General features: G+C 43.0%; 1 long non-coding RNA gene across 3 annotated transcripts; it reads left to right on the top strand.

Moving 5' to 3' along the window:
* The first annotated feature begins 295 nt into the window (after positions 1 to 295).
* LOC122924935 lies at positions 296 to 22571 on the top strand. Of its 3 annotated transcripts, none has more exons than XR_006387460.1 (3): positions 296 to 349; positions 18477 to 18601; positions 22520 to 22571. It is a non-coding gene; the product is annotated as an uncharacterized LOC122924935 (long non-coding RNA). The 3 variants fall into 3 exon arrangements; XR_006387458.1 differs by lacking the exon at positions 296 to 349 and adding an exon at positions 11343 to 11400; XR_006387459.1 differs by lacking the exon at positions 296 to 349 and adding an exon at positions 11450 to 11479.
* Positions 22572 to 22615: the final 44 nt, after the last annotated feature.

The following is a 22615-nucleotide window of genomic DNA, read 5'->3' as shown; positions in this document are numbered from 1 at the left end:
ACTGTCATGTGATCAGTACAGGGGCGGGGCTCAGCAGTGGCGAGTATAAGAGGTGATAAAGGACCTGGGGTGGTCACTATCATGTGACTAGTGAAGGGGGCGGGGTTAGGAGTAAAGAGGTGAGGTGAAGTGGTGGGGAAGGACCTATGATGGTGAGCCGCCTCTTCCTGTCACATGACCTTTACCACAAGTACCTTCTACTTCTGAGCCCCGCCCCCTGCACCAATCACATGATGGTGACGTCACCCCAGGTCCTTCAGCTCTGGCAGTGCAGCAGATACTGGGCAGGTCCTGGTCGGTAGTCAGGGCCTTTGTTCTCTCTGGTATCAGCCATTCCTCCAGCCTGCAGGTAAGATGAGCTGTGAGGAGACAGTGTGGTGGAGAGCTCAGACATGTCACCTCTGGAGATTCTCCTCCATTACACACAAGGAATCCCTCTCCGGCCCTCAGCTTAGTATGATGGGGGGAGTAGTAGTAGTGGGGGTTGTCATCATTCACTGGCCCTTGACTGTCCTGCTGAGGGGCCCCTGCATCCAGGAGGAGAATGAATGGAGCGGGGCCCGGCCTGAGCTCAGCTCTCTCCAGTCTCTTCTCTAGGAGTTCTGGACACAGCTGAGCACAGCCCAGAGGTGGGACCTTGTAATATGTCTCCAAGTGTATTATATTTATGTATGAAAAATATATCGACCTGGTTTGGTAATCCTCTCCAAATCTAGTGTCTGCTTATTTGGAGGAAAGAACCCCCGGAGGACTCATCACCAGGATTTAACAAGAGTTATAAAAAATGAATAATGTGATTTATTTTCAGTCTTCATAAGAGTTAATTACAGAAATAGTTTAGGAAAAGTCTTAATGTCCTTGAAGTATCATTGTTGAAGGTTAGGAATCTTCAGGCTCCATGTGTCTTCATCTCTAGCCAGCAAAGACCCCAACAGAGTGAGTGTAAGAGGACGACCCCCTTGTCTGTCTCTGTCATTTATACCATAGATACAGGCGAGTCCTAACCAATGTTTGTGCTTCTACATGGAGACTTTAAATATAGGTCTTGACGTCCTCACACAGACCTCCCCTCGTCCAGGAACATTACTATAAATGGTGTGTAATGTAACACATACTTTATACTAAATACCAATTAATATTATATCACATATTATTTAACATTTCCCCCTCTTGAGGGTGAGAGAATCTTTTTCGAACTCACAACATCAAATTTTACAATTATCTTAAACTCTTCTTTTCTTCTTTATAAATTAATTGTCCTTCAATTATTTATTTAACAACATAATAATAATAATTGCTGAACATATGGTGAACTGTGATTGAATACTAATGAAATACATTTAGGAACTAATCTACTATCTGATTGGGCATCTTCTCTCCATCATCTTCCTCTGGTCTCGTCACGGTCTTGATACTGTAATTTCACTTATTCGTCTTCAATTTGACTCACATAAAGTCTATGATAGATTGTTTAATAGAACTGTATGTAGATGATGTGCAGTCCTTCAATTTAATTGTATCATATTGTCCAATGATGTTCATCTACGAGGTTTATCACCTTTTACTATTTGTGGTGACACAGCTTTCCTGAGCACAGATTGTAACTTACATATCAGGAATTCCTTGGTCTTCTTCAGAAGCGTCTGTGAACAGCTGTGACTTCTTTCTCACCAGTTATAATTTGGTAGAACTTTATAAGGAATTTAGAGTAACTGTCCATTCAGCCTCATATGAAGAATTTCACGCTCTCAGCAGGATTGTTGGCGATCAAGTGAAATGAATGTAGCCCTTTAACAAAGCTTTTAGCTTTAGGGTACTTTCACACTAGCGTTTTTGTTTTCCGGTATTGAGTTCTGTCCTAGGGGCTCAATACTGGAAAAAAACTGATCACTTTTATCCTAATGCATTCTGAATGGAGAACAATCCGTTCCGGATGCATCAGTTCAGTCCCACTTACTTTTTTTGGACGGAGAAAATACCGCAGCATGCTGAAGTTTTCTCTCCGGCCAAAAATACTGATCACTTGCCGGAATGCCGGCATTAATTTCTATTGAAATATATTACTGCCGGATCCGGCAATAAAATTGCTGCATTGATAGATCCGTTCTTCCGGTCCGCACATGCGCAAACCTTTAAATCTGTGAAAAATAAATAAATACTGGATCAGTTTTTTCGGATGACAAATTCCAACCATTTGCGTCCAGATTGCCGGAATCCTCTGCCTCAAGTGTGAAAGTATCCTAAGTACCACAAGTAGCAGATTCCTGAACTTCACAGAGGTGTTTATGGCAATCCAATGGAATAGCAAACACCCTAGGCCGTACATAGGCGCTAAATATCTCACTTCTTGAACCCTAACTTTTCTAACTCTAAATAACTTACTGAAGCTCTTCAGCACTCGTTCTTCTTGAGCTCAATTCTCCATTTTGGATGCCGATCCTTCTGTCACAGACCTCCTTTCTGTGTGGACAGAACTTTCTTTCTATGAACTTTACCTCTGGAGTCGTCTATGGACAGGTGTGCTCCAGGTACTCTTCACCCTTGTCTTGGGTCACTCTCCAGCGGCCCTTATCTTCACACCTTTGTTTACCTCCAAGTCTTTTCCTGGGACTCTGTGCTCCTCAGTCTTTATGTTTATAGACTTCATGAATATCACAGTCTCTAGAAAACATGACATTTCCTGTTGACTTTAGTCTAGTCTTGATTGAAGATCTCTTCTTCTTTCCTATTACTACACCAAAGTTGGTGATTATAGCTAACCTATAGTGTCACAGTGTACCATACCATTCATGTATTACCATATTATATTTCAACATAATATAGATGTTTATATATTATTGAAAATATTATCCTAATACAAAATCCTTTATGTAAGTGCAGCCTCGTTATCTTTATTCATTCAGTCATATATCTTTGTGTATGTTTGTGGATTTTTTTTTAAATAAGAAATTATATTGATTAATTTAATTGATCACACAAAATATTTCTTTCTATAGTAAAACCAAATCTTTACCTTTTTTAATAAAGTAATATTCTGCCTGAGATGTGAGATATTACTCTATTAAATATCATTGTATTCTTCTTCTTTAAAATATAACTATAAATATAAACCTTTGTTTAGAAAAGCAACAAATATGTATTAACATAATCCCTGTAGCTGAAATGCTTTCCAATATAGTTGACCCTTATATTTAAATGACCAATAATGTTTCAATTCCTATCAGTGATCCAGAATTAACTCCTTTTATATTTGGAGCCTCTCTAGAATACAATATCCCAAATAACAATTACAGTAACTCCATGATCACCTTGTAGTTCATGTATGTCATACTCACATATCCTGATTAGATGATTTATACAATTGCTTAATAGATAACTACATTTGCAGTATGCTTTGGGTCATTGTCCATCTGCACTATGAAGCGCCGTCCAATGAGCTCTGAAGCATTTGGCTGAATATGAGCAGATAATATTGCCCGAAACACTTCGGAATTCATCCTGCTGCTTTTGTCAGCAGTCACATCATCAATAAATACAAGAGAAGCAGTTCCATTGGCAGCCATACATGCCCACGACATGACACTACCACCACCATGCTTCACTGATGAGGTGGTATGCTTAGGATCGTGAGGAGTTCCTTTCCTTCTCCATACTCTTCTCTTCCCATCACTCTGGTACAAGTTGGCAAACTCTAATCTGACCTTCCTGTTTTTGAGGCTCACTAATGGTTTACATCTTGTGGTGAACCCTCTGTATTCACTCTGGTGAAGTCTTCTCTTGATTGTTGACTTTGACACACATACACCTACCTCCTGGAGAGTGTTCTTGATCTGGGCAACTGTTGTGAAGGGTGTTTTCTTCACCAAGGAAAGAATTCTTCGGTCATCCACCACAGTTGTTTTCCGTGGTCTTCCGGGTCTTTTGGTGTTGCTGAGCTCACCGGTGCGTTCCTTCTTTTTAAGAATGTTCCGAATAGCCTAATGTTTTTGCTATCTCTCTGATTGTTTTGTTTTTTCAGCCTAATGGTGGCTTCACTGATAGTGACAGATCTTTGGATCTCATGTTGAGAGTTGACCACAACAGATTCCAAATGCAAATAGCAGACTGGAAATGAACTCTGGACCTTGTATCTGCTCATTGTAATTGGGATAATGAGGGAATAACACACACCTGGCCATGGAACAGCCGAGAAGACAATTGTCCCATTACTTTTGGTCCCTTAACAAGTAGGAGGCACATATGCAAACTGTTGTAATTCCTGCACCGTTCACCTGATTTGAATGTAAATACCTCAAATTACAGCTGACTGTCTGCAGGTAAAGCTGACAGTCTGCAGGTAAAGCACATATTGTTGGTTTCATTTCAAATCCATTGTGGTGGTGTATAGAGCCAAAATGTTAGAATTGTGTTGATGTCCCAATATTTATGGACCTGACTGTATGTGTCACATTACTATTATAAGGCCTCAATATTCTCTATATTCTTAACACAATTTAGACAAATTACTTTTATCTCATTTCCAGTATAAATGTTAGATATAGAATTGGTAATACAAATAATGAAGTATGTTGTATAATCCTACAATATATCTGATAAGTCATTCTAAGTTATATGACCTCTTTAATTACGTATTGTTTACTCATTTCTAACTCAAATATTTTATGCTGGTCTTAGAATAGCCTTTATACACACTGTACTTGTATGCATCTACTCAAGTGGCACATCACACATGGCACAGCAGCTGCTCACATCACTCTTATATCATCATGTGCTCATATAGCCAATTAACTTTACCGTATTTTTCGCCCTATAAGACGCACCGGCCCATAAGACGCACCTGGGTTTTTGGGGAGGAAAATAAGAAAAAAATTTTTTTAACCAAAAAGGTGTGCTGTGTGTTTGGTGGGTTTGGAACTAATGGTGGTCTGTGGATGGCACTATTACTGGGGATCTGTGGATGACGGACACTGTTATGGGGGGGATCTGTGGATGACTGACACTGTTACGGGGGGGATCTGTGGATGACGGACACTGTTACGGGGGGATCTGTGGATGACGGACACTGTTACAGGGGGATCTGTGGATGACGGACACTGTTACAGGGGGATCTGTGGATGACGGACACTGTTACAGGGGGATCTGTGGATGACGGACACTGTTACAGGGGGATCTGTGGATGACGGACACTGTTACGGGGGGATCTGTGGATGACGGACACTGTTACAGGGGGATCTGTGGATGACGGACACTGTTACAGGGGGATCTGTGGATGACGGACACTGTTACAGGGGGATCTGTGGATGACGGACACTGTTACAGGGGGGGGGGATCTGTGGCTGGCACTGTTACAGGGGGGGGATCTGTGGCTGGCACTGTTATGGGCTGGGGGGGTCTGTGGATGTCACTGTTATGGGCTGGGGGGATCTGTGGGTGGCACTGTTATATATGTGCCATCCACAGACCCCCCCAGCCCATAACAGTGACATCCACAGACCCCCCCAGCCCATAACAGTGACATCCACAGACCCCCCCCCAGCCCATAACTGTGCCATCCACAGATCGCAGAACCCCCCCCCCCCCCCTGGCGCCGCCGCCGCCAGTATACAAATATAAGATGTTATATTGATTTATTGGTTATTAAACATGCCCAACCAGTCCTATTATTACCTTATATCCTAATCGCATCTGTAGAATTCAGGCAGGCCATGCGGGCAGCCGGCGCGTCCCTCAGTGACGTCACTTGCCTGCGCCGCCTGCTTCATTCATAAAGTAGGCGGCGCAGGCACATGACAAGACTTGCTGCTGCCCGCCCGGCCTGCATGAATTCTACAGATGCGATTAGGATATAAGGTAGTAATACGACTGAGGGGGCATGTTTAATAACCAATAAATGATTATGACATCTTAAATTACTATACCGGAGCGGCGGGGCGGGGATACCACACAGACTGCACCGCCCCGCCGCTATTGCCGGCCCCAGCTCCTCCTCCCAGTCCCTCCCCGAGTCCCCGCTCGCATCTACATCGTAGCTTGCGATGTAAAAACGGCAAGCATTCGCCCCATAAGACGCAGGGGCATTTCTCCCCCGTTTTGGGGGAAGAAAAAGTGCGTCTTATGGGGCGAAAAATACGGTAATTAATAAAATGATGTAATAGAACCCATGTGTATGTATATTTTGTAATGCCTGAAATACTTCATTTGTGGACCACAAATGAACAATAATTTGGTATTTTGCATAAACTTAAGATCTTTGAATTTCTCGAATTTTAGTCTTTCCATACCATTAACCTATTGTTAGATAAAAGATCTCAAATGTCATCATGTGCCTCTGTCAATCAACTGACCACATGCTTTAATCACCATGGCTGAACACAAGAACCATGCTTCATGCTTTTCAAAAAGTAAGTTACATCTTTAATATCTTACCTTTAGTATTATTCTGTTAGTCAAACAATGTTACATAGATTAACAGTTTGATTACTAGACTTTCCATGCAATTATGAAACTTATTTAGTAATGTGGAGAAAATTGCTATGAAAGGACGATTTTGCTCATTTCAGTCAAATGCTGCTTCTTAAGAAAATTTCTACTGGAGAAAATAAAAAATAGAAAATATTAAATACAACAGAAAAATATTTCCTAGCAATAATATCTGTATAAAGAATATCCGAACATCATATTCTTCTATTCTCTGACCTCCTATTGTTTAGAGAGAAATGTCTCTAGACTCAAGACATACGACAATAGGATCCTGTTACTTTTACAACTGTAGCTTCCGTCTCCTATACCAGGCGTGCTCAACCTCTACATGTCCTTGTACAAAAATAGAAAAGAGAGGATGGAACCATAATCTAAATACATGGTTTATCCTACAATGTGCTGATCTTACAATAAGTATCACATTCCTCTGTATATACTTATGCCATATAATAATTATGTCATAGATTGTCTTATAATTAATCAGAACTTTTATTTAGCTAACTTTAATGGGAAAAACTAAATCTTATCCTTATCAAGGCCAAAACCATTACCAATATGTCTGTCCTCAATAAACTTATTTTTAGCCAATACTTAAATCTCTTCTCATAACCATAACCTCTCTATTGATGAGATCCTGGAATATCCCGCTCAGTGTGACTGGTTTAGAAATGTCAAACTCTTTTAGTTTATTTAAGAAATTTGTTGACTGCTTTTTCTTAAAAAAAATTTAATCAATAATAACAGGATAATTACATTTAAAATCCATCTGGTTTTGAATGTCTATACCTTTTCTTCTAGATTGGTATCTGACTTGTTCCCTCTGTAGACCCTTCTCAGAAGTCCTTCTATTTATATCTACCTCAGAAATCTGTTCAGTGACAATTGATGGATCTGTGGATTTGTGTGTGTGACTGATTTTATCGTATGATAGGGTCTAAACATTACATGTAATTTTCTGCGTTCCTCATAAAGATTATCTTTGCTTCTTTTACATGTATATGCTATTTGGGTCTTCTTAGGCCAGATTCTGTCTATTTTTACATCTGCCTGTGTTCTCTCTACAGATATGTGTGATGGAGACATTTTCTGTTTCATTTGCTTCCTCATAATGCCCAGAAACTTTGCAGCCTGAAATAATGTTTGTTTCCCTGATGCCTACACTAATACAGAAGGCTCTAAAAATGTGAACTTTCTTACAAACATGTGAAGGTTTGGCATTCTCAATAACCGCTTTGAAGGCCATTCAAACATGGACATAAATCCAAATGTGGATTCCTTTCTGCCTATTTTTAATTCCTTTAGAATTTCATATGTGGACATGCTGTCACTTCTAGTGCACCAAATCAGCTTTTTTATTCTTTGAACATCATTATGAAAATTCCATTCTTTTGAATCATTATCATCCACCTGTTTCATTGCTAGACTCCTAGAACAATTCACAGGAAGCCACAATCTAAATAATCAATTCATTTGTTCATTTGATAATTTAAATCTGTCTGCATGGCTCTCAAAGATCTCAGAATTCCTGCACACATGGAGGTTTGCATCATATGTAGGGATTTCTTTGCATATTTTCATTAATTGCTTCTGCAATTTTAATTGTAAGCTGGCCTCTTTAATATGCAATGTTTGCTGGTGTATAGACTTGTCATTGTCTACTGACACAAGGTCACCTTCAGCAGAGATCTGCAATGTCTTCTCTTGTTGTACTGACCCTTCCTCATCTAGACAATTAAGGTCACCTTCAGAAGAGATCATACATATATGTTTCATCTCATTCTGCTGAGTTCTCAAATCACCATTATTCCTACTTTCCTCTACTTTATTGCCATTTCCACCCTCAGTTGATGCATCTTTACAGATCACAGCATCTGTGGTTGGAACTTCACTGGTACAATTATACATGGATCTATATGACACTAATCTGTGAAAGACCTTCACAATATGAAAAATATTCCTTATTTTCTCTGTCTCTTTTCTGACTAAAATACGCTTACAGTAGTCTATCTTCTTGTTTTCCTTTTTACATTCTGCATATACCAGTCATATTTTTTGCCCTATAAGACGCACCTGCCCATAAGACGCACCTAGGTTTTTGAGGGGGAAAATAAGAAAATAAATATTTTGAACCAAAAGGTGTGCTTTTCATGGGTTTTGAACTAATGGTGGTCTGTAGAAAACACTATAATGGGGGATCTGTAGATGATGCACTATTATGGGGGATCTGTGGATGGCACTGTTATGGGGGATCTGTGGATGGCACTGTTATGGGGATCTGTGGATTGCACTGTTATAGGGGATCTGTGGATGGCCCTGTTATGGGGGATCTGTGGATGGCCCTGTTATTGGGGAATCTGTGAATGGCCCTGTTATGGGGGGATCTGTGGATGGCACTGTTATGGGGGATCTGTGGATGGTACTGTTATTGAGGATCTGTGGATGGCACTGTTATGGAGGGGGATCTGTAGATGACACATATATAGCATCTTATGCTATATATGTGTCATCCACAGACCCCCCCCCCCCCCATAACAGTGTCCCTGTGTAAATAGTGAATGACCCCCAATACAGGGGATAAGGGCCGGCAATTGATACTGTAATGGCAGCGGGGCCCGGTGCAGTCACTGTATTTTATTACACCGTGCCCCGCTCACTGTAGTATTAATATCTAACGTGTAGGTATGGGAACTTTGTTAAACTATAGCAATTATTTGCAGCAGTAGAGAAATCCACGTAGTACTCACTTGAAACTCCCATAGCAGGCAGGCCGGGCAGCAGCGTAACATCACTCACTACGTCACGCACCTGCTCCACCTGCTTCATTCATAAAGTGGGAGGAGCAGGGGCGTGAAGTAGTGAGTGATGTTACGCTGCCGCCCAGCCTGCCTGCTATGGGAATTTCAAGTGAGTACTACAGTGGATTTCTCTACTGCTGCAAAGAATTGCTATAGTTTAACAAAGCGCCCATGCCTACACGTTAGATATGAATACTACAGTGAGTGGGGTGAGCGGTGTAATAGAATACAGTGACTGCACCGGGCCCCGCTGCCATTCCAATATCAGTTGCCGGCCAACAGCCCCTCCTCCCTTCTTGCTGATACATCGCAGCCGGCAATGTATCAGTGGTAAATGGCAGCATTCACCCCATAAGACGCGCTGCCATTTCCTCCCCACTTTTGGGGGGGAAGGAAAGTGCGTCTTATAGGGCAAAAAATACGGTAAATCAAACCATATCTTCTGCAGATCTAACTGTTCACTAGGATTAAACGTAAATTGTAATCGACTAAGATCAGCCAGAGAATGTATTATTTCTATACTCACAACGTCAGTAGATTCAAGGCTCTTCTTAGATTCTCTGACTTATTAAATTTGATCATTCAAACTCTCGGTTGAGCAACCCAATACGCTACTCCCTGATTTGGTAATCCTCTCCAAAATATAGTGTATGGGTTATTTGGAGTAAAGAACACCCGAAGGACTCATCACCAGGATTCAATAAGAGTTATATAAAAAATGTATAATGTGTCTTCATAAGAGTTGATTACTTACAGAAATAGTTTAGGAAAAGTCTTATTCTATTGTCCATGTAAGAATATGAATGTCCTTAAAGTATCATGGTTGAAGATCAGGAATCCTCTTCACGCTCCATGTGTCTTCAATCATGCTCAGCAACAAATACCCTCAACAGAGTGTGAGAGTGAGAATATGCCCACTTGTCTGTCTCTGTCAGTCATTTATACCATAGATACAGGCGTGTCTTAACCAATGTATGTGCTTCTACATGGAGATGACGTCCTCACACAGACCTCCCATCGTCCATGAACATTACTATAAATGGTGTGTAATGTAATACATACTTTATATTAAATACCAATTAATATTATATCACATATTATTTAACAGACCTGCATCTATCAAACATTTATCTCCTGTGGATCCACCAGAAATCTCTATGTTCGGGCCCCTGGAATCCATGTGGTGGGGGCTCTGAGAAGCGGGGCCCCTCCAGGCTCAGGAAGTGCGGTTCTGGAGGTGACATCTGGTCTTGTCCCCTGGATGATTTCCTCTCCTCTTCTCATAAAGGCGCCTGCAGTACTAGAAGCCTCCAGCTCCTCCAGTTCTCTCCTCTTCTCCTGAATGACCACCAAGAATGGACAGGAAGGAGATCAGCAGAAGAATATTAGACCTCACCTTGGAGATCATCTCCCTGCTGAGCGGAGAGGTAAAATTTTCTTGTATTTTCTCTTTATTGTATTCTGTAACAAGTCAGACATCGGGAAGGAGAGTCCATCATAGGGAGTGATAGGAAGAGTCCAGGGTCCTGTAGAACGGCCTCCAGACCTTCCAAGTGATGGAGAACCTGAAGGTCAGGCCCCAATATGGTGAGTTATGTATCATTTGACCAGTGACCAATAGTCATGTTGTAGGAGCCATGAGAAGGTAAGTAGGCACGTTGTACCAGGAGGAAAGGGCCGGAGGAGAGCACATGGCCCCTGAAGGGTTTATTCCCTAAGTGTCTCTCTTCATCCACAGGAGTACACAATAGTGAAGAAGACATCGGGGGACTGTGTGACTCCCATCATCCATCTCCAGGAGTCAGGAGGGTGGAGCAGGACCCTTCACCCCATCACAGAGCCTCCCCCTCACCTCCTGATACATGAGCAGAAGATCCTAGAACTCACCCACAAGATGATGGAGCTGCTGACTGGAGAGGTGACACTGCTGGGAATGCTTGGAAATTCTCCAGTAACAACACAGGAGGGGTCTGGTTGATGACGGTGTCATTGTGTTGTCAGGTTCCTATAAGGTGTCGGGATGTCACGGTCTATTTCTCCATGGAGGAGTGGGAGTATATAGAAGGACACAAGGATCTGTACAAGGAGGCCATGATGGAGGAGCACCAGCCTCTTATATCACAGGGTAAGAGCCGTCATGTGCAGTGTATACACGTGTGTGCAGTGACATGTAATGGAGGAGCACCAGCCTCTTATATCACAAGGTAAGACCCGTCATGTGCAGTGTATGTGCACCTCTTTATAAGGGAGAGCCCTACTTTATGGGTTCGGTGGAAGGCACCTGTGAGTCTAGAAGTTGTGTACAGGAGACTCTCTGTCCTGTGTGTACAGGTGGATATACGCCCCCTAGATAAGAGGTTGAAAGGATGGTGCCCCCTCGGATTGTGGAGACCGGTCACTGATACAATAATTATCATGGTGTCTGATGGGACAGGCTCTTACAGTAATGAAGGGGTTAATATCCATTTGTTGTTTTTACCAGGAAAAATCTTTGTAAAGGTAACTTTAATGGCCAGGATGGCGGGTGCAGGGTGTGGAATGTGACTATAAGGCATGTAAGGGGTTAAATTGTTATCTTTTTGGGGTTGATCTGGTCGGGGGACAGGAGAAGACAGGACGTCTGTAGTCTCTGCTAGGACACTTGGTGTATAAAGTGTTAATGATTTGGCTGGTTTATGTGTCTTCTGCTCTGTGGTCTGAAATTACTTGCTGAGATTGTCTTCATGCCTGAACGTGGATGGCTGCGGCTGGAACAGGTTTCTATTGAACCTCTGCTGAGAGTCTTCTGGAAGGAGGTGGAGATAAAGGAGCCTGAGCTCAGCCATTGCTTCCAGTGTGTTCAGCTGAGAGGAAAGTGCAGTGGAGATGACTTGTGATGACCTGTGAGGAGAGGACACTAAGGTTATGGCCTCATAGCATGGACCAGGCCTGAGGCTTCTTTCCCGCCTCAGGATCTTCTGCAGCTGCCTGTCACGGAATGTGTACAGGTAACAAGGCAAAACAACATGCATAAATGTCTCGCTGGATCCAAAAGCTAAGGAACGAAAGGGAGACCCCTGTAGAAGACCTGGCACTTTCCCTGGCTGCTCAGCCTATGCATAGATCCGAATGGTGGAGGTATGCATATCCACGAACCTTGACTATAAAGCCCTGAGCACCCTACAATAGTGAGGGGACACGACCACCGGCTCCCTACACCAGACACGGAGGGAGTCAGGGTCACCTGGGATCCAGCAAACAGAAAATAACAGATAACAGTGTAACACTTAACTTTGTGGAGGAGAGGAGAACCAGATGGGCATGCACACACACTCCAGGAAGAAATATAAGCCACCCAGAAAAGCATTCTGGGGAAGAATTTAAAGGGAAACAATTAGTCCAACACATAACAGCTGAGAGACGCTAATGAGAGGAGGAGCTGAATACCACAACACAGAAGTCAAGGAGGAGGTTCTGAAAGGCCTCTGTCAGAGCTTCTCAGCTGTCTGGTTGTGACACTGCCATAGCTGCCTGTGATTTGGAGTTCTGCTCCTCACCTCTAGAGCTGCAGGTAATAGGAGATATTTGTGCTTCTCTCAGCTGAGAACTGCAGAGCAGGGAATTGCTATGTGAGGAGTTGTTTCTGGAGACACAGATTGCTGCATCTAGAGGACATTGGGATTTGGCAATCAAGATAAATGTTTTTTTGGGGGGAGCAGTCCATGTTATCAGAATACTGTCCTTATCGCTTCACGATTCTCTTCAAACTTTGATCCCCTGAAGAACAGTTTATCTTGACAGGGGAAACGCGTTGGTACTCTATACAAGGTTATTGAAGAGTTATCAGTTCGCACAGGTGATGGTAGAGGCTTTGGCCACCGAGAAGTTGGGGCACCCCTTTTGGGGAGGGTGCACTGCTTGTAGGCAGAGGTAGCCTTAGGCCCATAATAGAAGCAGTCCCGTATAGTCCCAACTTTATAGTCTACCCTTTTATCCCCAGAAACAAGTAAATCATTTTACGTTGTTCCGTGATTTACAGAAGTTCATATGTAAATCACCTCTATGTAGACATCCTTTATTATGGAAGATAATCAAGTAGAGTATAGAAGGCAGTCCACTGCTCAGGGGACCTCCACTGACCAATATGTTCACCCAGGAGTGAGGCCTTCATCTAGAGTCCACCCGTTTGAACGTCAGGGTCACCTGCGACAAACATTGTGTGATATGGTTGTAATTGACTTCAGCTCATCAGTGGCACATTACTTTTATAAGGAACAACCTTACACCCGAAGAGAAGGCCCCAAAGACACTGCGAGATAATGAAGAGCTAGTTCTTCCTGTGGCTGATGGAGGGGGGGGGGTTATTTTTATTTTTCAGAACCTTGCGGACGATGAGATGGAAGCTTTTAGTATCTTATTGGATCAGAAATATTCCATCATTGAATCAGAAATATTCCATCAAAATCCAAGGGTTCCCTTTCCCAATGTATAGAAAAGATTTGAGGATCTTATCAATGACGCATCCTCTGAATAAAGGAGAGAGAAAGTTTTTGTTAGTTCCATGTTCTGCCCCCCAAATGTTTCTTTATGAAATGCTTCGATCCTATTCTTATAATTATTTCACGTATAGAGAAATTCTTCATCAATGTCTCGGCAGTGCAATGGGCAGTAAGTTGGCCCCGTCCTATCATAGCCTCTTTATGGGGGTCTTTGAGTAAAAACATATCTATAATAATGGTCTCTACAAGGACAATGTTATCTTATATAGAAGATACATAGATGATCTTTTCTTTGTGTGGTGGGCGATGCTGACTCCGCCAGCAGAATCTGCATTGAGCTCAATAACAGCACCCGGGATATTAACTTCTCACGTAATGTCAAGAAATTACAAATGGACTTTTTGAATATCGTCATCTCCCATTTTATTACCTCGACATATTTCCAGCAGGTGGATAGCAATAGTTATTTACATTTAACCAGCGACCACTATATAAAATGGCTTCTCTACATACCTGTCCATAGAATCAGGAAGAATTGCACTGAGGACGCCGCCTTCAACCAGCAGGCTGAAATACTGAAAGTGAGATTCTGAGAAAAGGGTCACCCCAAAAAATTGAGAGAGAAGGAAAGGTCTAAGCCAGGTAGAATGCTTCCAATCAAAAAGGATAAGAAGAAAAGCAAAGGAGACGAGGAACAACTGTGTTACCACTGACTCCATATCAGCAGATTATATTGTATAGAAACATTGGCCGCTGCTTCTGAGAGATCCCCATCTGGAAATAATTCCTGACCACCCAGTGGTTGCCTATAGGAGGTTTTTATGGTAGGTGCCTCCTAACACTGTGTTGGCTAAAACGGCATATAACTATGAAGCATTTAGCTCCCACTCGAACTCCAGCAAGCTGCTGGTGCGGAGTCTCTTAGTGGTCATCCAGCGCATTATTAAGCATGGTACCAAGAAATTTCACTCCCACACCACCACTAATAAATGTCAGATTAAATGACGGCCGACATAAATCAGATTATCTGTCTAATAAACTGGATTCACTGGGATGTGATATGTCGGTAGGACCACCCAGGAACTGCTGGAGAGATGACATAAATAAGAAATACCTGGCACTGAACTCACAAACATCAGAGTGAATTAAATATCATCCCGATTGGTTACCTACCATAGAAAAGAAGGCTCCTGTAGAAATGAGGCCAACCATGATCTCCAGTCCATCCATCCGTATGGCCTCAATGGAATTGCGGAGACAGTCCTGTAAAAATAAAATGAGGAACATGGATATTAACTATGAGCAAGTCATGTGGCTAGAAAGGGGCCAGGAATATATTACAAATAAAAATATAAACTGAGTATAAAATAAGAGACAAGCGATGCTAATACTTATACCTGATGTGGGTGAAAATGATAATTACTATTTAATAATATTTAATTTTTTTCTTTCTCCCAGTGTTAGATTGTGGCTGTTATCGGGCAGTAACTCCTGAGTGTATGTGATGGTTTTCCGGTATCAGGCTGCCCCCTGGTAGTCACATACTAGTATTGCACCTGACTGTGGTGTTTCTCCTGGGGTGCAAAAAGGGATGGTCTATAAGACTCCTCTAACAAGGAGAGAGAGTGCCCCCCAAATCCTGGGGTGCAAGTCACTGAGGTTGTCACTGATAGTTATCATAAATTGTCAGGAACTATGGGAAACTGGGGGAGACACTGTGTATCCACACTGATTAGGATAATTGCAGTAAGTTGTCATTCTACTCTGTTGGCCCCGCCCCCTTTCTATACCATGGAAAGCTGGGGTACTAAAGATGTGTAAGAGAAATACTTCTGGATTCCTTGAATTATATATATATAGCATGCAAAAAAAAGTCTCTGATGAGTGTGAGTGGCAATCTTTTCCACAAGCTATAGAAGATAATGAACTCACTATAATCATACCCCTAGTGACACCAGTTGCATGTAAAATTCCAGTGAAAGAGATGCAGTGTATATGCCCTTAAGTAATTTATTGAATGTACCTTGAGAAATGATGTGATAGAAGTTAAAGGAAAATCCTCTCTCCAGGCATATGGAAATTACAGCCATGGATAACTTCATAAAACCAAATATAGCAATGGCCACAAGATTGCAGCAAATTACACCAAAGGCCCCTTTACACCAAGGCCCCTTTAATTTGTACATGGGATGTGTTTTACTTCTTATTGCTTTGTGGAAATATTCAGACTTTAAGACTTCAGATTTTTAAAATTTGTATTTTACTCACTGATATAGCGCTGACACATTCCGCAGTGCTGTACAGACATTATCATCACACAAGCTCACAACCTGAGTTCCCTATCAGTATATCTTTGGAGTGTGGGAGGAAACCGGAGAACCCGGAGGAAACCCTTTCAAACACAGGGAGAACATACAAACTCCATGCAGATTCGAACCTAGGACAAGGCACCAGGTTTAACCACTGAGCCACCATGCTGCCCACGGATATTTTTATATTATTTATGCTTGGAGGACCATTCTTTCTCCACCTCGTCTATGTTTTTAAAGCCGAAACTGCCTTCTTAAAAGAGTTGTGTGCATTTGGGGGTGGCCCCTCCCCTCCTGGGCAGACCCGCGAAGGGAAGCATATTTACCAGCTTCCCAGCACTGGCTCCCAACTATTTCGCTCCTCAGAATCGACTGCTGCTCTTGGCTCCCTAGATTTAAATTTATGTTTTGACACTGCTGCAGCCAATCGCTGGTCGCAGCAGTAACTTGCCCCTCGCACCAAAGCAACTAGTCACATGACGCAAGGTGAGCTGAACACCTAAAAAATAAAAAAACAGAATCAAGTTCTAAGGTCTAATGAAAAATATATTTTTTTTCTGATTCTTCTCCACTAAAATCTCGATCTGTTATATAATCTGGTGTCTCTTTTAAAGCTAAAAAACAGTAATTAAATAAAAATGTATATATTCACAAAATGATCAAAATCTCATATAATTAAAATACATGGATATAGGTCCACAGCAATAAAAATAACAAATGTTTATTACCATGATTATACCGTATCCTGGACATTGGCAGTAAATGTTTCCAAAAACTGTAAAAATGCCAGTGCCGTAGTATAAACAATAGAAACAGTATAAATAAGGAATAATACTGTAGCGGACCGCTAGTGCGACATAGGCTTTCTCCGCCGGTATTCCAAGGGTTACTTCAGGATCAGGTTATTAGCACAGGAAGCACAGCATCAGTAGTAAATAAAACCATCCACGAATATCCCATAACTCTTCCCAATAACTGGACGACACACAGTATCAGGAGCAGGACCCTGTTTAATGCCACATACCCTACTTTTATGCCCCTCTCCCATACAAGGGAGACACCTACAGAAAATGATCCATTCTTCAATCACAGACTGGTTACAGCCCGCACATCTCCTCCCCTCAGCCTGAGAAGTAATTCAATCAACAGTCCAGTTGAGACATTGTTGCCATTGTGTTTCTACCGCACAACCAGACGAATGCTCTGCAGGTTACTGATTACTTTTTGTCTTACAAGTAATGAACCATAGGGAATTAAACATAACATTGCAAATCCAATCAACAGTCCAGTTGAAACATCCATTGTAGCCAAACGCAATCCTCTACAAATACATAACTGTATAAAGAATCTTTGGTGTCTCGTGGTGCCCCGTGTCACTCTGTTCCCGATCACTCCTCCCCCTCCCCTTTTATTAGACTTATATTGGCATGTATGTAACCTGATACTTAAGAAGAGCTAATAACAGGGGAAGTAGACATTTCTCTGTAATAAAATATATTAAAAGTTTTTTATGGTCACTTGTACTATTAATTGATTTGAAGTTGTGTGAAAAGTTAGTGACATTAAATGGCTTGTGCTCTTTAAATAGGTAGTTTATATTTGATGCCACTGCAACCAATTTCTGGCCAGATCAGTGACCTGCACCCCTTGGGTCATGTCAAATGATTGAGTGCCGCAAGGGGAGCAGGTAACTGCAACTAGCGATTGGCTGCAGCTGCGTCATACTTCCCTTTGCTGTTCTCTCCAGAAGGGGTGGTATACCAACCTTCCTTCATATTTAGAACCATCTGTTTAACCTTAGATCCACTGAGCGCTTAGTCTCCTGCCTCCACTAACTGCACTGCCAGGAGCTTAGATACACACGGAGCTCAGAGTCTCCTGCCTCCACACACTGCACTGCCAGGAGCTTAGATACACACGGAGCTCAGAGTCTCCTCCCTCCACACACTGCACTGCCAGGAGCTTAGATACACATGGAGCTCAGAGTCTCCTCCCTCCACACACTGCACTGCCAGGAGCTTAGATACACATGGAGCTCAGAGTCTCCTGCCTCCACACACTGCACTGCCAGGAGCTTAGATACACATGGAGCTCAAAGTCTCCTGCCTCCACACACCGCACTGCCAGGAGCTTAGATATACATAGAGCTCAAAGTCTCCTGCCTTCACACACTGCACTGCCAGGAGCTTAGATACACCCGGATCTCAGAGTCTCCTGTCGCCACACACTGCACTGCCAGGAGCTTAGATACACCCTGCACTGCCAGGAGCTTAGATACACCCAGAGCTCAGGGTTTTTCCCATCAGTGCAGCTTTATGATGGTCTGAGTTTTACGGGATAAGTTGTACTTTTTCTCGCCCTCATTACAGGGGACATGGGACTCGCTGATTAACCTTTATTCCTTTTTTTTGGAGGCATCATGAAGAAAACCAGCAATACGACCCTTCTCCTGAATGAGCCACCAAGGATGGACAGGAAGGAGATCAGCAGAAGAATATTAGACCTCACCTTGGAGATCATCTCCCTGCTGAGCGGAGAGGTAAACTTTTCTAGATTTCTCTCCTCTTTATTGTATTCTGTAACAAGTCAGACATCGGGAAGGAGAATCCATCATGGGAAGTGATAGGAAGAGTCCAGGGTCCTGGAGAACGGCCTGCCCTTTAAGGAGCATCTGATAGCAAGATCAACTTCATTAAGGGAGCCATACTGTCTGGTAGAGTTGATCCTGCTGATTAAAATGGTGTATGCCTTGTGAAAATTGATTGCACTATTCCTGAGGGGGAAAAAAATTATTCCCTATGCTCCTCCAGTTTCCATTGCTGACCCATACATCATTTTAATCTGCAGGACCAACCCTGCTAGGTTGTATTCCTGAATTATTTAGGTTGACCCTGCTGACAGATGTTCTTCAAGAATCTTTCCCTCTTGCTCATAACAGCACCCATGGAGGTGACTTTCCCTTAACTGTACAGGAATCTTGCAACATAAAAACAAAATACCGTATTTTTCACCCCATAAGACGCAGTTTTTTTCCCCCCAGAGTGGGGGGGGGGGAATACCCCTGCGTTTTATGGGGCGAATTCTAATGAAGCGCTTCCATTTTGGAAGCGCTTCATTAGTACCGGAGGAATGGGAAGTGGTGAAGGATCTGTACTCACCGCTTCCTGGTCCCCCGCTCGGCTGTCTGTTGTAAAGGTATACGCACCATGTGACCTCACTGTGCGCAGCCTTCACAGCTGACAGCCGAGAACCTGGAAGAAGAGAGAGAGCGCTGGTGGTGAGGAGCGGCGGCGTCCAGGAGCAGGAGAGGTAAGTTATTTTTTTATTTATTTTATTTGCGCTGATGGCTGACATGGGGGGGTCTGATCTGAGGCATTGGGGGTCTGATCTGAGGTCTGATTAACATTTGGGGTCTGATTGGGTCTGTGAGCTGAGGTCTGATTAACATTGGGGCTCTGACCTAAGGTGTCATGGAAAATATTTTTTTCTTATTATCCTCCTCTAAAACCTAGGTGCGTCTTATAGGGCGAAAAATATGGTATGTCTCTCCACCAGTGTTGGTTTCCTTTCCAACAGATAGGTTACCTTTTTGATTGCTCGGACTTGCTTCTCCCAGGGACCAAAGATTCTATTTCTAATTTTGGACTTCCTTGTCCCTCGTCAGTGTGGTTGGCTGTGTTTAATCCACTGGAAGGGGAAGGGAGGAAGATATATTCCTCCCTTGCTTTTTGCTGAGGAACTGGTAGAGCTGGGTGCAGTGGTAGTGACTAACTTCCGACCCTGGGACATCACCTCCACCAGTCCACAGCCTATTTTAGGCTGGAATCTTGAACAATTCTTCTTCTTGCCACAAAGACTGCGTCGACAGCAGGAGAGGTAGGTGGATGAATTGAGTGGAGCAACGCAAGGTCTTTCAGCCCTTGGGGGGCACATTGGTGAATCTACTTCATGTAGGGGATGGCTTCACTGGTCTCTAATGGGAGGTGTTTGTGTTGCAGAGTCCTAAGGGGGGGGTCCCAGTAAAGTCTCTGCCAAATCCCACAGTAAATGCAGCAAGGCAACCCAAGAATTTATGTTCCTCCTGCAATGATAGTGGAGGGGTCTTCATCGCTAGCCTCTAGTATCAAACAGATGATTAAGGCCTCTTTCACACGGGTGTTGCGGGAAAAGGTGCGGGTGCGTTGTGGGAACATGCATGATTTTTCAGCGCGAGTGCAAAACATTGTAATGCGTTTTGCACGTGCATGAGAAAAATCGGCATGTTTGGTACCCAAACCCGAACTTCTTTACAGACGTTCGGGCTTGGGTTCAGTGTTCTGTAGATTGTATTATTTTCCCTTATAACATGGTTATAAGGGAAAATAATAGCATTCTAAATACAGAATGCATAGTACAATAGCGCTGGAGGGGTTAAAAAAAAAAATATTTTTTAACTCAACTTAATCCACTTGCTCGCGCAGCCCGGCTTCTCTTCTTTGCTGTGTACAGGAAAAGGACCTGTGGTGACGTCACCCCGGTCATCACATGGTCCATCACATGATCCATCACCATGGTAAAAGATCATGTGATGGACCATGTGATGACCGGAGTGACGTCACCACAGGTCCTTTTCCTGTACACAGCAAAGAAGAGAAGCCGGGCTGCGCGAGCAAGTGGATTAAGGTGAGTTAAATTATTATTATTTTTTAACCCCTCCAGCGCTATTGTACTATGCATTCTGTATTCAGAACGCTATTATTTTCCCTTATAACCATGTTATAAGGGAAAATAATAAAGATCGGGTCCCCATCCCGATCGTCACCTAGCAACTGTGCGTGAAAATCGCTCCGCATCCGCACTTGCTTGCGGATGCTTGCGATTTTCACGAAGCCCCATTCACTTCTATGGGGCCTGCGTTGCGTGAAAAATGCACAAAATAGAGCACAAGTGATGCGTGAAAATCACCGCTCATGTGAACAGCCCTATAGAAATGAATGGGTCCTGATTCAGTGCGGGTGCAATGCGTTCAACTCACGCATTGCACCCGCGCGGAAGACTTGCTCGTGTGAAAGGGGCCTAAGACTGAAGTTAAGCATTGCCTTAAAGCTATGTATGATGTTTGGATCACAAGGGCCTCTCATATTTTTCCAGTGATGATGACATGGGTCAGGAGAATATTTTTCTCTGGGGGATTCCCCTTAAGAACTAGAAGATATTTTTGGCAGAGCCTTGGTTGGAGCAGAAGATGTGGACCAGTTAGAACTGTTAGAACCACAATGGGCCCTGATGACATGAGTGTGCAGGATGTCAGGTTTGAGGGACCAGGTCCTAGGAAGCTGCACTCTGTTCCTATCCATAAAAGTATCAAGTTAGTGTTATCTAAGGAATGAAGAACACAGACAGAAAATCTTTTAATCCTAGGATTTTTAAGAGAAAACACCCCTTGGCAGACACTTAGACATAGGATAGAGCCCCTATAGTAGACACTCCTGTTGTTAAAACGGTTAAAATAGTTCCCTTCCTTTCAAGGACTCTGGACCAAGCCTGAGCTATATCTTAGAAATGTATGGGAGTCTTCTACAGGTTATTTTAAGCATGCCATTTGTGTTTTCCTTTCCCTCAAATTCTGGTTTGCTCAGCCAACCATTCATTTTAGAGAAAAGACCCCTAGAGACCAGATCCTCTCCTCCCTTCCAGTTTGGGCCAAGGCTGATGTTTTGGTTGTCTTTGTCAGGTTTCAGCTCGGGCTGCTGCCTTTTCAGGTTCAGCTCAGGAGATATTTTGTTTGGTTCTGTATTAGAAAAGGTTGCTGCTAGTAAAAAGGGTTTTGCCGGTCTGTGTCAGGGCGGTTCTTCATTCCTGTTGGTTACCCAGTAAATCCAAAGGTTCTTTGTTCACCCCCTCAAAGTGGATCCTGCAATAACGAGTCTCAGTTATGATGCCAGATGTCTGGTGGGCGGTCTTCTGTTTTCCTTTTCTCAAGAGTTTGAAATTTCAGCAAGTCCCTGGATCTAGTCTACCTTTACAGAGGGACTCTGCCTGGAATTTTGCCGCCTACCAGAAGACAGCTTTCTACCCACCTGCATTTTAAAGAATCATGTAAAACAACAGGCCATGGAGTACAAGGTGAGGACTCTAGTCTCAAATTCTGGTGGTGAGTACAATATTTCCTCTCTAGGATGGAACATAAATTACAATAAGTGAATCCTAACTCCCTCAAGCACTGTTGGATTCTTCCTCTTAGACCTTGTTTTTGCACCTGTCAAAGCAGAAACTGGCGAGATGCAAAGCTATGGATCTCCTTCTCTCCCATGTCTTTATTTTCAGGGAAGCCATGTTAGTGCTTGACTTTCTTTCCTCCTGCAAAACTGAGTTGTGGAGGGGCTTGTACCCTGTTATGTTGTAGGTCTCCTGTTCAGCAGGGGCGGTCCTCTCCATTGGTGTAATCCATCTTTTTCACTTAACTCTCCATCCACAGGAGTACACAATAGTGAAGAAGACATCGGGGGACTGTGTGACTCCCATCATCCATCTTCAGGAGTCAGGAGGGCGGAGCAGGACCCCTCTCCCCATC

The sequence above is a fragment of the Bufo gargarizans genome, chromosome 1 (assembly GCF_014858855.1).
Source record: "Bufo gargarizans isolate SCDJY-AF-19 chromosome 1, ASM1485885v1, whole genome shotgun sequence".
NCBI lineage: Eukaryota > Metazoa > Chordata > Amphibia > Anura > Bufonidae > Bufo > Bufo gargarizans.
This window is presented reverse-complemented; position numbering and strand designations above follow the sequence as displayed.